Raw genomic sequence first — 12,165 nt, 5'->3', positions numbered from 1 at the left:
AATGCGTCGAGTAGATGATATACAAGGTACATCGTCCTTGGGAATAAAAATTGTGTTTGGTTCCTAGAGATCCGTATTTCCCAGGCCTTGGTCCTTGCGCAGAGACACTCGAACTGTTTTCTGAATACGTAATACCGGCTCGCGGAGAGGCAATCGGCCAAATATTTATGCGACCTCATATCGAGAAATACAAACAGACGATTCGTCTCTCGCGATACGTAAACCGGATTATGTGCCTGAGGGCCGGACCAGATTTATCGTAAGTGTCGCGTGATATTTGCAAATGGCTTTGGTATACAAACAGCTGCGGGTTCTAGGGAAACTTTTCCTAAGGTATCTCGGCTCCCTCGAGTATTTAGGAACCTGTGGCAAATGAAATTTCATGAATTTCCGTTCGGTAGCTCGATCTCTACCGATTGTCGATTAATTTTTATTTCCGTGGAAATTCTTGTGGAATATCCGACCGATATCCGAGCGGCGTTTGACTTGCGAGGAGAGCGGGGCTTTCGTCAAGGTGATTAGGGAAATTCTGTATTATAGATTACTGTGTTTCTCTTCTAAACTTGCATTTAGTTTTAGAGGAATTCTAGATTGTGATCCTCCAGGCTTTGGGAATACGATTCATAACAATCTTTTGCCATTTATATATTCTTAATCAATTTTCTCATTTTCTTATCATATTACGTAAACGATATTTACTATAGTGACATTGACTCAAAAATTGCTTGCAACATATAGAAAAACTGTCAATAATTTAAAGTAAAATAAGAAACCAAACGTTCTGCCTGGACGGATCGTGGGTGCGGCTCGTTTTGCGTACCGTGGATCGATAAAGGGACTGAATGAAAACCGTCATAAGAAATAAACAGATGAGAACATTGTCGATGTGTATACTAAATGCGTTCAATGAGTCCCACAAGTATTATATGTAAAGTGTTATATGTAAATATTCGTAATTGAAAGCAACGATAATCTTACAATACAAAATAATATTGAAAATTGTTCGATAAAACTACACAAATATTGCTCTCGAATTTATTCGATCTGCATTTATTATAAATGAATCGGTTCTCGTCGATTGCTCCAAAAAATAATGCGTTCACAATTTTTTAAAGCTACTCGTCGAGTCAATGAATTATACATTTGCAACGAGACACGTACGTCTCGTTGCTATCGAGTTTTCGACCAGGCCCGCGCCAATCAACGACTAGGACCAGCCGCGCGCCAATCCGCGAAACCGGCCCGGGCGCGGACCAATCGACGTGTGCCGAAGATTCGCGAACGAGCACACGAGGTCCGCGCTCGGGCTATAAAGATCGCGACGGAACCACACAAGAGCGGACATCAGATCGGGGCATTCTCAGTCTCGCGCTACCCCTCGTCGTGAGCACACAAGTCTATACCTGACACCTCGAGCAAAAATTCGCAGGCTTTCGCCGTAAACCACTTCGCGCGCGCGCACCGCGAAAAATCACACGCGCACCGTAACGTTAAACCCAATTTCACCCCCGGACAACAACGACCATCACCTACTGCGGACCTCTCTCCTGCAATTCCCTCCGATCACAGTAATCAGCTGCTCCCCAAGCTGGAGCTTGGGGAGGAAGACTCCAAGAAACTGGGCCCATGGGCCAAAAGGCACTCAGCCATGAGTGACACAGACTGACACAGACTGACACAGCCATATACTCCTCCTCCTGGCAACCTACACAAGCCGCAAAAAACCTACAGGATCACCTAAACACCATCTCACAATACTTCCAGGACTGGAAACTCCAACTAAACGAAACAAAAACTCAAGCTATCATCTTCCACCCCTCCCGCAAAAAACCTACCCTGGCTCCAATCACACTCAACCAAATCCCAATCCCGTGGGTCAAACAAGTAATCTACCTCGGACTCACACTAGACCAAAAGCTCAACTGGGCCAAAACCATACAGGACCGAATCCACAAAACAAACCCGTTATTCAGACTCCTATACCCACTCATCTCCCATAAAAGCCCTCTCACATTAAACACCAAAAAACTCCTATACCAAACCTGCGCCAGATCAGCCCTCATATACGGACACCAAATCTGGATCACAGCAGCCAAAACACACCTCCAAAAAATCCAAACAAGACAGAACAAATTCCTAAAAATAATACTAAACGCAGACCAAGAAACCCCGGCACACATCCTACACGAAACATTTCAAATGCCCCCCATTTCACAATACATCACCGCTTCCCTACATACAGCTTTCACTCCCGACCACCCAAACCCACTCATAACCAACACAACCCACACAACCTCTACCTCAAAACACGCAGATACAGCACCACCCCCAGAATGATTCAGCACACTCTCCCAAAACCCCCAAATAAACCTTAACCTAAACAAACCCCACCATCCCCCCACCATGTATACAGGTTTTTGAAAGTTTATCCTAGTATCCAGTCATGAAGGTCATACAGACCCCTCCCCATCCAACACGCCGCCCATAACACCTCATCCCTCCACGTCTAATACAGGTTAAAGGGAATCTTCTCCCCAGGTACTGTACAACCCCACACGCAAGTGAAAAACAACTAAAAAAAAAACACACACAAGAGCGGAGTTGGCCTGGAGCAGCTCTCGGGCGAACACCCGAGCCCAGGTCCTCTCGCAGCCGCGCAGAAACGTGCGAGCCTCGGTGTATCACCGGACGAACACGCAGAAGCGCCGGGATCGGCCGAAGCGTACGTGAGTATACGTCCCCTACGTCGAAAACCGAGACCGCGAGTAGGTTCTGGGAGGCGGTCGGTCGATCGACGGCCTGTACTTTTCAGTGCACCGTCGTTTCGACACTCCGGCCGTGATCCCCACCCCTCGGGCCCGTTCCTGCACCCCGCGTTCCTGACCGGAGATTTCGCTTCGCGCTCCAGGAGTCTAGTCACCAACCGACCACGCCGGCATCGAGCCGTAGGCACTAGGTATACGTCTGTGCATACGAACTCGGGCCGCGGCCATCCGGGGACGACGAACGGAGCGTCCCGCGAATCCCGCGAATCCTCCCCGCGCCCCGCGAGCCCAGCCGACGTAAGGAACGTCGCCAATCCACAACCACGTGCTGGGCCGCGGCGATTCCCGATCACCTCGCCGAGGCGACCGCGCCAGAAGGAATCGTGGGGATTCGGGCCCGCGACGGGAACACCCGACCGCCGCGCCGAGTCTCTCTCGCACCGACACTAGGCGAGCCCGGCTCGCCCCGCGCTCCGCGCGCCGCCGAACACCGCGTACCGCACCGAATACCGCTCCGTTTCCTGCCGCCGCCGTCCACCGGCGGACGGCGCTCCGCCGAGAAATTCCAGGAACCGCCGCGAGGTTCGACCTCGTCCACCGATACGGAGCTCCGCCGCTCCCGCGTTAATACTAGCGTCTAGATTTAGGAAACATCCGTTCTTTGGGGTTAACGAATAGGTTAAGGGTTCCTTCGTTATTAGGGGTAACGAGTAGATTAAGAATTCGTTTAGTAATTAAGCTTAGACCAGTAAGTTGTTTTGCATCACGCACCGAGCGTCCACCTATAGTTTCTTTTCTTTTCTTTCGTGTACCAGGCCGGCCGAGAGGCGGATCCGAGTGTCGGACCGACCCGGACCGGACCCACCGGCAATCCGGGAGGAACCTAGTTACTCGAGTTGAATAAATATTCTTTTGTTTTTCACCGCAACCAGGTATTTCACTTATTCACCTGTTCTCCTCCCTCCCCAAAGAACCCTGGCCGCTGAGCCAATCCGGGGAGGGCTTACCCGCCTCGCTACGCTTCCCGTACGAGACGCGTACCGTTACACATTATTATTAATTATTAATTATGACATCTATGAGGAAAGTTTCTACGGTAATCACAAGCGTCACGAATCGCGTGTAACCATCGTTTCCGAAGCACGTTCATACCGTTCTTTATGACATTCCAGAAAGACACTCGTTGCCGCGACATACGAGCAGATCAAATTTTTCGAATACAGAGGCAACCAATTAAAAAGTTCGTTACTCGGAATAAAGAAGACGAGACTGGGGGTAGCTCGTCGTCGGGAACTTTTAGTTGGAAAACTAAGAGTTAATTTAGAAGAGGCTACCGACGAGACAAAACACGACAACGCTCGTACTCAACCGCGCCCGGGAATATAATTAAGTGCGACACGTTAATGCAAATTACTTCGTACCAGTAACTTCGCGTTATTCATTTACTCACTCATCCAAGTTACATTTCTATGTAATTGTTCCTGAAACTAGACATTTTTCATTTTCGTAGAAAGTAGTTCTTTGTGATTTTAAAACGACATTTTGAATGACTGTGTTGGCGAAATACTTTGTCGTGTGGTCCCTTATATAGCCTTTAAAAAACTCGATTAGTAGACAAAGTCAATTTAAAATTAATTCAAATCACGAATTTTGCATAAAGCGAGTTTATACACTTTTATTGTACGTGTGTAGCTTTTAATAAGCCTTTGTTATTCATTAATATTTAATTGTGCGCATTGCTTGTACTTCATGAGAATTATGGGATATCATTGTTACAAAATCATTTATACAATATCAATAATCTTTTTTTTATTTAAAAATTTGTATTCCAGTTCTGGTAAATATTTATGATTTTACATAGAACTTGTGAAACATTATTTTCCAAGCAATAGTACTAATAAAGATTTATTAGTATTAACTATACAACAAAACTAAATGTTTTAGAAATATGAGATTATTTTTATTTACTAGTGGAAGTGCTATATCTTTTTAGTTATAAATGAAAAGTCGCTTTAGAAGGAAAATTGATCTGGTTAAATAATTATTACTCTGCGTGTACAGTTGTAATTATATTTACAGCTTCAAATAGAGACAACATGATTTTATTTTGTATTGACGTTGTTTTGTTAAGTTATTCAATAAACGCCCTGTAGCTTTTGATATTTGATTTCATCAATCATCAGCTGTCATATTACAAAGTACCACTGAGAAACTAAGCGTACGTTGTTTTTGTGGAAGCATTTAATCATATTCGGGTTGGTGGATATGGTTCCTGAAATTAATTCTAGTCTGGCTTTCACGTTAACGCGCGCACAGTTGTGATTGACCCAAACTTGGAAATGGTTGTATCGTGTTGTGCGAAATGCACAGCTTTATTCAATTATAATTTCTCGAAGCGAATGTGTCATTGAAATAAATGCATTGTACTGAATCTAAAATAAAATAACCATTATGTTTTACTTATTGCATTCGATGAAATTTGTTTATAACAAGACGACTAAAGAATTGTTTAAACGGTTTTATAACTGTTTTCATTTGTAGCCTTTTTACTGGCTGACTATACAATTCCGAATGCATACAAAGACATAATTTATTTATACCGATATAACACGACTCATCGTCATAGAGACATTCGTTAAATAAAGAGAAAATGAAAAAAATCTGAAAGGTGATGGCGAACTTTAATGACGAATTAACTCGTCACTTCCAGTTAAAAGGTTAATTAAAAAATTCCTTATTCATGAGTTACATAGAATTCTATTTGTATATTAATTCACAAGATAACGTATAACGTAACTTTGAATATAATACATTTACACTTAAAAATTTTGTTAAAGTGATGACAATTTTTACATATACCTATATTACCTATATTAATCTATGTGAAAAATCTTAGTCAAAGTGGAAGCACTGTATACTCCGTAAACATTAAGTGTATACGCTAAGAGTTTCTGAAAAAATGTGTTTTAAGAATGAAGTAAATATGTTCTTTATGCTAATTTTGCTTCCTCTTTTATTATATAGTGACCTCTAGCTTTTCAACACTTTGTTATTCTTGTTGGTTCTTCTCAAGGCAAATATAGAATGGAAATTTTGCATACCAGTTATAGTTATATATGTTGTTTCATGATTACAAAATTTAATATTCTTATTTGAATGACTTTAACATAGTCTTTGGATATTCTTTTCAATGTTTATTGTACTTTGTAAATTCCTGAAAAGTATCATCAAAATACTTTTCAACATTCATAACATAATCTACATATGAAAATATGTCCTGAAGAAAGCTGTACTTGATAAGTAGTGAAAAATATGATGTGATTTTTCCTAAATAGCAATTTTTAAAACAAGGCTAAAAAATTTTAGACAGTACCACCTTTTCAACTGTACTATAAAAATATAAATACTGTATACATAAAATTTTAATATAATTGTGCAAACACTGTTAAAGTCAGAAAATAATTTATAAATTCATATTATATGATTTTACACGATATAATAATTACTCTGATATAATAACAAAAAGTAATTTTTAAGGTGAGAAAATGTCTGATTTAACAAAGATGATTCACCAAATTAACAAATTTTACTATTGGGAGAATATACGTTCTTGTCGAATATTTTATGAAAGATACCGGTAAATAGAAATTATTTTATGTTACGAACCGGAAATCCTACGGATTCGCTTATATTTATTTAACGGTTCATTTTAGAGGGCTTTTTGAAACGTAGTTCTCTTTATAAGACCTTCACCCTTGATAAAGTGGAACTTGAACATTTTTGTGACATATAATTAAAAAAAAAGAAATATATGCAATTTCCTGTAAAATAATATACAATTAAAACAAAGTAAGTTCCGCAAGTTCAAAAAAATTCATATTTTTCGTTAATGTTCGTTGAAAAGTTAGTTAGTTTTCGATACAGTCAATACTTTTTATACATATATACAAGATATTCGAGAAAAACGATTTTATGAACATTTAATTAATTATTTTAATGTTTAATGGCCCGGGGCACGTTATCCCGTTATTCGCAGGTGTTCAAACTATGCACAGTTTTTTTTTATTAGTTAGTACACTCTTGGGGAGAGGGGAGCATAAACAAAATTCAAAAGTCGAAAATAAGAGCCACCCTGGTATGGATCCTATGAATGAACAAAATATTGTACATTTGTAAGAACTTCAAATGTATTTGGTATCATTTTATAATTAAATTGAATCATCTACCTAGTTCTTGTGAAGATAATGGTGCTTTTCTTAAAGTTTAAATCGGAGTTTAAATTTGTCCCATCTTGTGACTGGCCATTTTCCATCTGCGAAAGGAAGTAAAAGAAACTGGAGGAGTTGGGTAAGGGATTAAGACAAAATAAAGGTTCGACAGAAAGTTGAGGGAGGGCTTAGACGATAGAGAAAAATAGAGAAAATGAAAATTAGTAGAATGGTAAGGTAGAAATCTCAAAGTACAGTGAGAAAGAAAATCGTGAAGAAAGTATCGATGAGAGAAAGAAAGATTTAACAATGATTCTATGCTTCTATGATTCATGTTCTATGATTCTATAGAATGACGAAGCGATGTTTTTGAGATCTTGATGCTAAAAACAAAGAAAATAAAAAAAAAATTACAATCAATTAAATTTGGTATCTATCTTTTTTATAATCAACTAATATTGTACACTGGATATTTATTTAAATTTTAAAAGAATTGAACACACTGGATCTCTGAAATGGTGAATTAGTGGCGAATTATTGTAACTCTATGTGCATTTGTTATGTCAGATTATTCTCACAAACTGTACACAGCTGATCAATAAATAAAAGTGCATATACCATTTTTAAGTGATGTATTACAAAGACTTTATTCAACTTTGTGTTCTTTTTACATCTAAAAATAAACCTTTAGATTAAATTAATTAGATTTTGTGTATTTATAGAATATGTAGTTTGTAGAGATTTATTGTTAGTAGAATTTCAAGTTGAAGACAATTCAATAAAAATTTAATCCTAATAAAATAAACAAATTGTTGATTTCATTGTTTTAGGATGACAAAGTGTAATCACCTAACAGGTATTGCAAAACGATTTTGGTGTTCGACAGTGTAATCTTATATTACAGGTAATACAGACGAATTATTTTCCTAGACAAACAAATATGAAAATTCATAAAAAATTTACATAGATTTTTTTACATTTGTAAGAAAAATTCGAGCTATACACAGTCAATAATAACTAGATCGCTGATTTTATGCATTTATGACAAATTGGTCGAGTACAAACCTGAAAAGGTATTAGATCATTTTCAAGTAATTCTTCTATTATTTTTGACTTTTTGAAATTTACCAATTTACCTTTACTTTCCTACAATTGGCCTGGGCAATTTTTATTCTGAATAAAGATCCACAATCTAATAATAACTTCCAGAAATTTTGTACTAATTTATCAAGAGTGATTTCTTACAGTAACCATTTAATCACACTAACCCATATTAATATAAGCCTCACCCTTTTTCGAGTATTGGCGATCGAGTGTACGTACATATGTTTGTACGAGAAAGACATATTTTTATGACTTCCACTCATTAAACCAAGTCGAAGTCTACCATGCGAATTTGCATATATACCGTACCCTCACGCATACAAAGCGCGAGTAAAGAGCTTCCGTGGCGTAAGCCAGCCGAATATCCGCAGTATAAATCGCCGATGCATTAGAAAGTCAGAAAAGGAGTAAGCGAAATATATATTCCAACGATAATTCGATAAGCTGCTTCGTATTCCCATTCGTTCCTCCATTTCGTTTCACTTCGATTTTTTTCTGGCCCTCTCCTCCCTTTTTTTTTTGTAATATCCACAAAACGCATAAACTTCCAATCTGTTTCAGTAATAACCAGAGTAAACGATCGGACGTGACGTCACTCGGTTCGAACATCGGTAAGCCGGACCGGTTTGGAATTGTCGAGCACCGAGTCGATGGTAGGCGGGTTCTGATATTTAAAGCGGACAACAGATGTCCGGCCGAGGTCGGTGGCCATTACACGTTAATGTTGGACTTTGTTTGCCTTAAAAATTGATGCTGGCCATACTAGCCTTCCTCCCCCTCCCCAACCACTGTTTCACCCTTCCGGCCCCGCCGACCATTGACTCTTGTTGCTTCCACGCTATTTTTCCATTGTGCATTCCCACCCGCCATCAAATGAAAATCGGTCGATATCTGCATGTGCGAAACCAGTAGGTTTTGGCAGGGATCGTCCGGGCGTGAAATTCTTCGTCGTCTCATTTCGTATTTACGAAGGGGATGACCACTTACCTTTGAAGCGTCACGCGGCACTTGAATGTTTAATCATCCGATTAATTGTCTGTTTAAACTGTTCGGCCCGGTCTGGTCTACCGTTTCAGCACGGTGTTTATTCAAGGACATACTATCTATGGCGGAACACACTCATCTTTAGGCTACTTTGAGTCTTGGATTGCATAGTAACGTTTAACAAACTTCTCAACAGTCATATTTGATCGTGGAACGTGCTGGACGTGCTCTACGCTCTGTTATTGCTGTAATGCAACCGTATTCATAGCAATGTACTGTTTAGCGTTCTCTAAATTGAGTTCAGAAAATTAGATAGGACTGATGCAACTTTTATCATTTACAGTGGGGGATCATATAAACTGTGGATTTTATGCATTTATGACAAAAACTTCACTCTTTGGGACCAATAAACACGCATAACTTTCGAACTAGTGAATTTGACTCATTAAAACTTCGATTTTTAGCATTTTCAAGTCAAGATCTACAGGATAATAGAAAGGAAGTTAAAAAATTTTGGTCCCAAAAGGTGAAGTTCAACCGAATTTAACCCTTTCGTTACCATGGACGAGATATCTCGCTACCACTATGTCGCGTGTATAACGCTACGGGCGATATATTTCGCGTCAAAACGGTCGTTACTCAACGTCATGGACGAGATATCTCGCGTTGCAGTTTCTGTTTCGTGCTGCTATGGACGAGATATCTCGCGTATCGTTGATATGGTATCTTATACTAGAGAATCTGGTACAGACCTGAACATTTCGACGAACATTGCGCCGAACAGCGCGCCGAACAGCGAACGAAACGCAAAGTCGACATTCATTTCGGCGCGATTTTGCGTTTCAGACGCTGTTCGGCGCGCCGTTCGGCGCGATGTTCGGCGCAATGTTCGTCGAAACGTTCAGGTTTGTACGAGGCCTTTGATGTACGTCGAAAAACCGACAAGCGATGGATCGACCGCGCGCACGAACGCAAACGGGTGGTTCCATTTAAAAAAGTCAAGGTGACCTTGATATCTTTAAAAAAATGACATAAAAACAAAATTTTTTTTTGGCATCGTGTCAGCTCCATTGTACCATTCAACTTTGTCCTTACCATATTTTACATACCTTAAGAAACAACAAAGATATTTGAGGTACAAACGTTAGGTGACTCACCCTGTATATCATTACGTGTGAAAACAAGATAGGAAAAACCTTCCTGACGCAAGTATCTGTTACTTCTGATAATCATTAAATCTATAAGTTCATGGTTAAAAAATGGTTGAAAAATAGAACAAGGGCTACTATTGACTGATAAGTTCGTGTTTCGATAAAACGACCGTTTTGACGCGAAATATCTCGTCCGTTGCGTCGTACACGCGACATAGTGATAGCGAGATATCTCGCCCATGGTAACGAAAGTGTTAATATGACTGGTACATTATATACAACCGATTAAAATTATTAACAGAAAGTATAAATTTTTATGAGACCCCCTTTTCTCGTAATTGATTCTGTCAAATTTAATTTGGCATAAAGTTCCGCAATCAAACAGTAATAAAACTATTAGAGCTACTAGCATAATTTGACGAATTTATATTTAAACAATTCATTTTTGTATGCAAATATAGCTACAATGAAATCTTTTTATTTTTGTTAAGTATTTTGGGAAGTATTAATGTGCAAATATTTGTTTAACAATACTGCAGGCCACATTATAAAGCGATGTAACCTTTCCTATACAAGCTTTCTTCTCAACAAAACTATTGTTAGTATTTTGCGGTGATCGTACCTGTAAATTTTTCATAATTCCTATTCGTGAGACAAGTTAAGCGTGATATACGATTTCTGCACCCAACGAAATTATAATTTCCATTAAATATAAGGAAAAAACATAAGTTGTAAGAATTCTTTTTTGCAATATCTGTTGCAATGAAAGAGTTAATCAATTTTATTGAAAATTTGTTGAAGGATTAGTTGAATATCATTTTCCGAAAGACATCAAAACAGTAAAGGATAAATATAATAGAAATAAGTTGATAAATTGTTGCATTTGTTAGTGTATGTTGGGCATCTTCACTCAAAAATCAAATTACAAAAATGATGAGTTGTTGGATACTTGCACTCACATTTAAAGAATCATATTATTCACACTACCAATGACAGATTTTCGTCAATAAAATTACATATGTTACGTGTGAAATGGTGTTTCAACTCCTAGCTGATAAATCAACATATTGATTAAAATGAGTACTACTGTAATTAATATATTTTGTTCCAGACTTTTCATATAGCGTATGTGTCTGTGCGCAAGTAATGCTATTTATAAACAATAGGAAGGCAGGCATTATAATGCCTTTGTCACGTGTCATGCGAAGGCTTAATAGCGATAAATTTATAAATTTAACATTGGATTTACGAACATTTTCTGCCTATATTTACTGAAATACGTATACAAACGCATATAATATAGAAATATTCGAAATAAAAAAGTATAAATAATACACATTTCGCTGATTAAAATTTACGTAAATCCTCCTTGATAACCCAAATGGATTCTGTGATTCTATTGTTAAAAATTGTATTGCCTATAGGGCACCTTACGAATTGTACTTGTTTATAGTAGCTCCTTCGGTAGTGGCATAATTTACCATTAGTCAGGCATCCCTCCTATTGTACCAAGTTATACACTGGCGGGCAAAATAAAGTTTCAATAGTAACGATCACAATTCTTACAAACTGAAATTTTATTTTAAAGCAGTAATGAATTATTTATAAATACTTACATTTTATAAAATAATGCAAACGCTCAAATTACAAAAGGGAAAGTCAGCGAGCAATGAGAGGACGAGTAAACACGCGTTCTTTCGACAAAAAGGGGGTAATTGGATGACAAATTGGCCAATGTTTTACGTGTTTATAGAAGACTATAAATTTCTAGTCTGCCTTGAAATAAATACCATCGACGAAACGCTGGCGCAGCGAAAGAACGTCGCAGCAAATTGTGCAAGTTAATTTCGAGCGGGCGAGAAATTTTCAATCGGTCGGCAAAAATCATGGAGGCGAAATACTAGAGTTTGGCGACGAGATTACACGCCTGTAAGAACTTGGCGTCTAACCGGT

General features: G+C 38.6%; 1 protein-coding gene across 1 annotated transcript in view; it reads right to left on the bottom strand.

Annotated features, from left to right (window-relative positions):
- The window catches only part of LOC143363598 (potassium channel subfamily K member 6-like), a 146,743-nt gene that overhangs the window by 123,402 nt on the left and 11,176 nt on the right, over window positions 1–12,165 (bottom strand).

The sequence above is a fragment of the Halictus rubicundus genome, unplaced genomic scaffold (assembly GCF_050948215.1).
Source record: "Halictus rubicundus isolate RS-2024b unplaced genomic scaffold, iyHalRubi1_principal scaffold0071, whole genome shotgun sequence".
NCBI lineage: Eukaryota > Metazoa > Arthropoda > Insecta > Hymenoptera > Halictidae > Halictus > Halictus rubicundus.
Note: the sequence above shows the minus strand (reverse complement) of the source record. Positions and strands in the feature narration are given on the sequence as shown.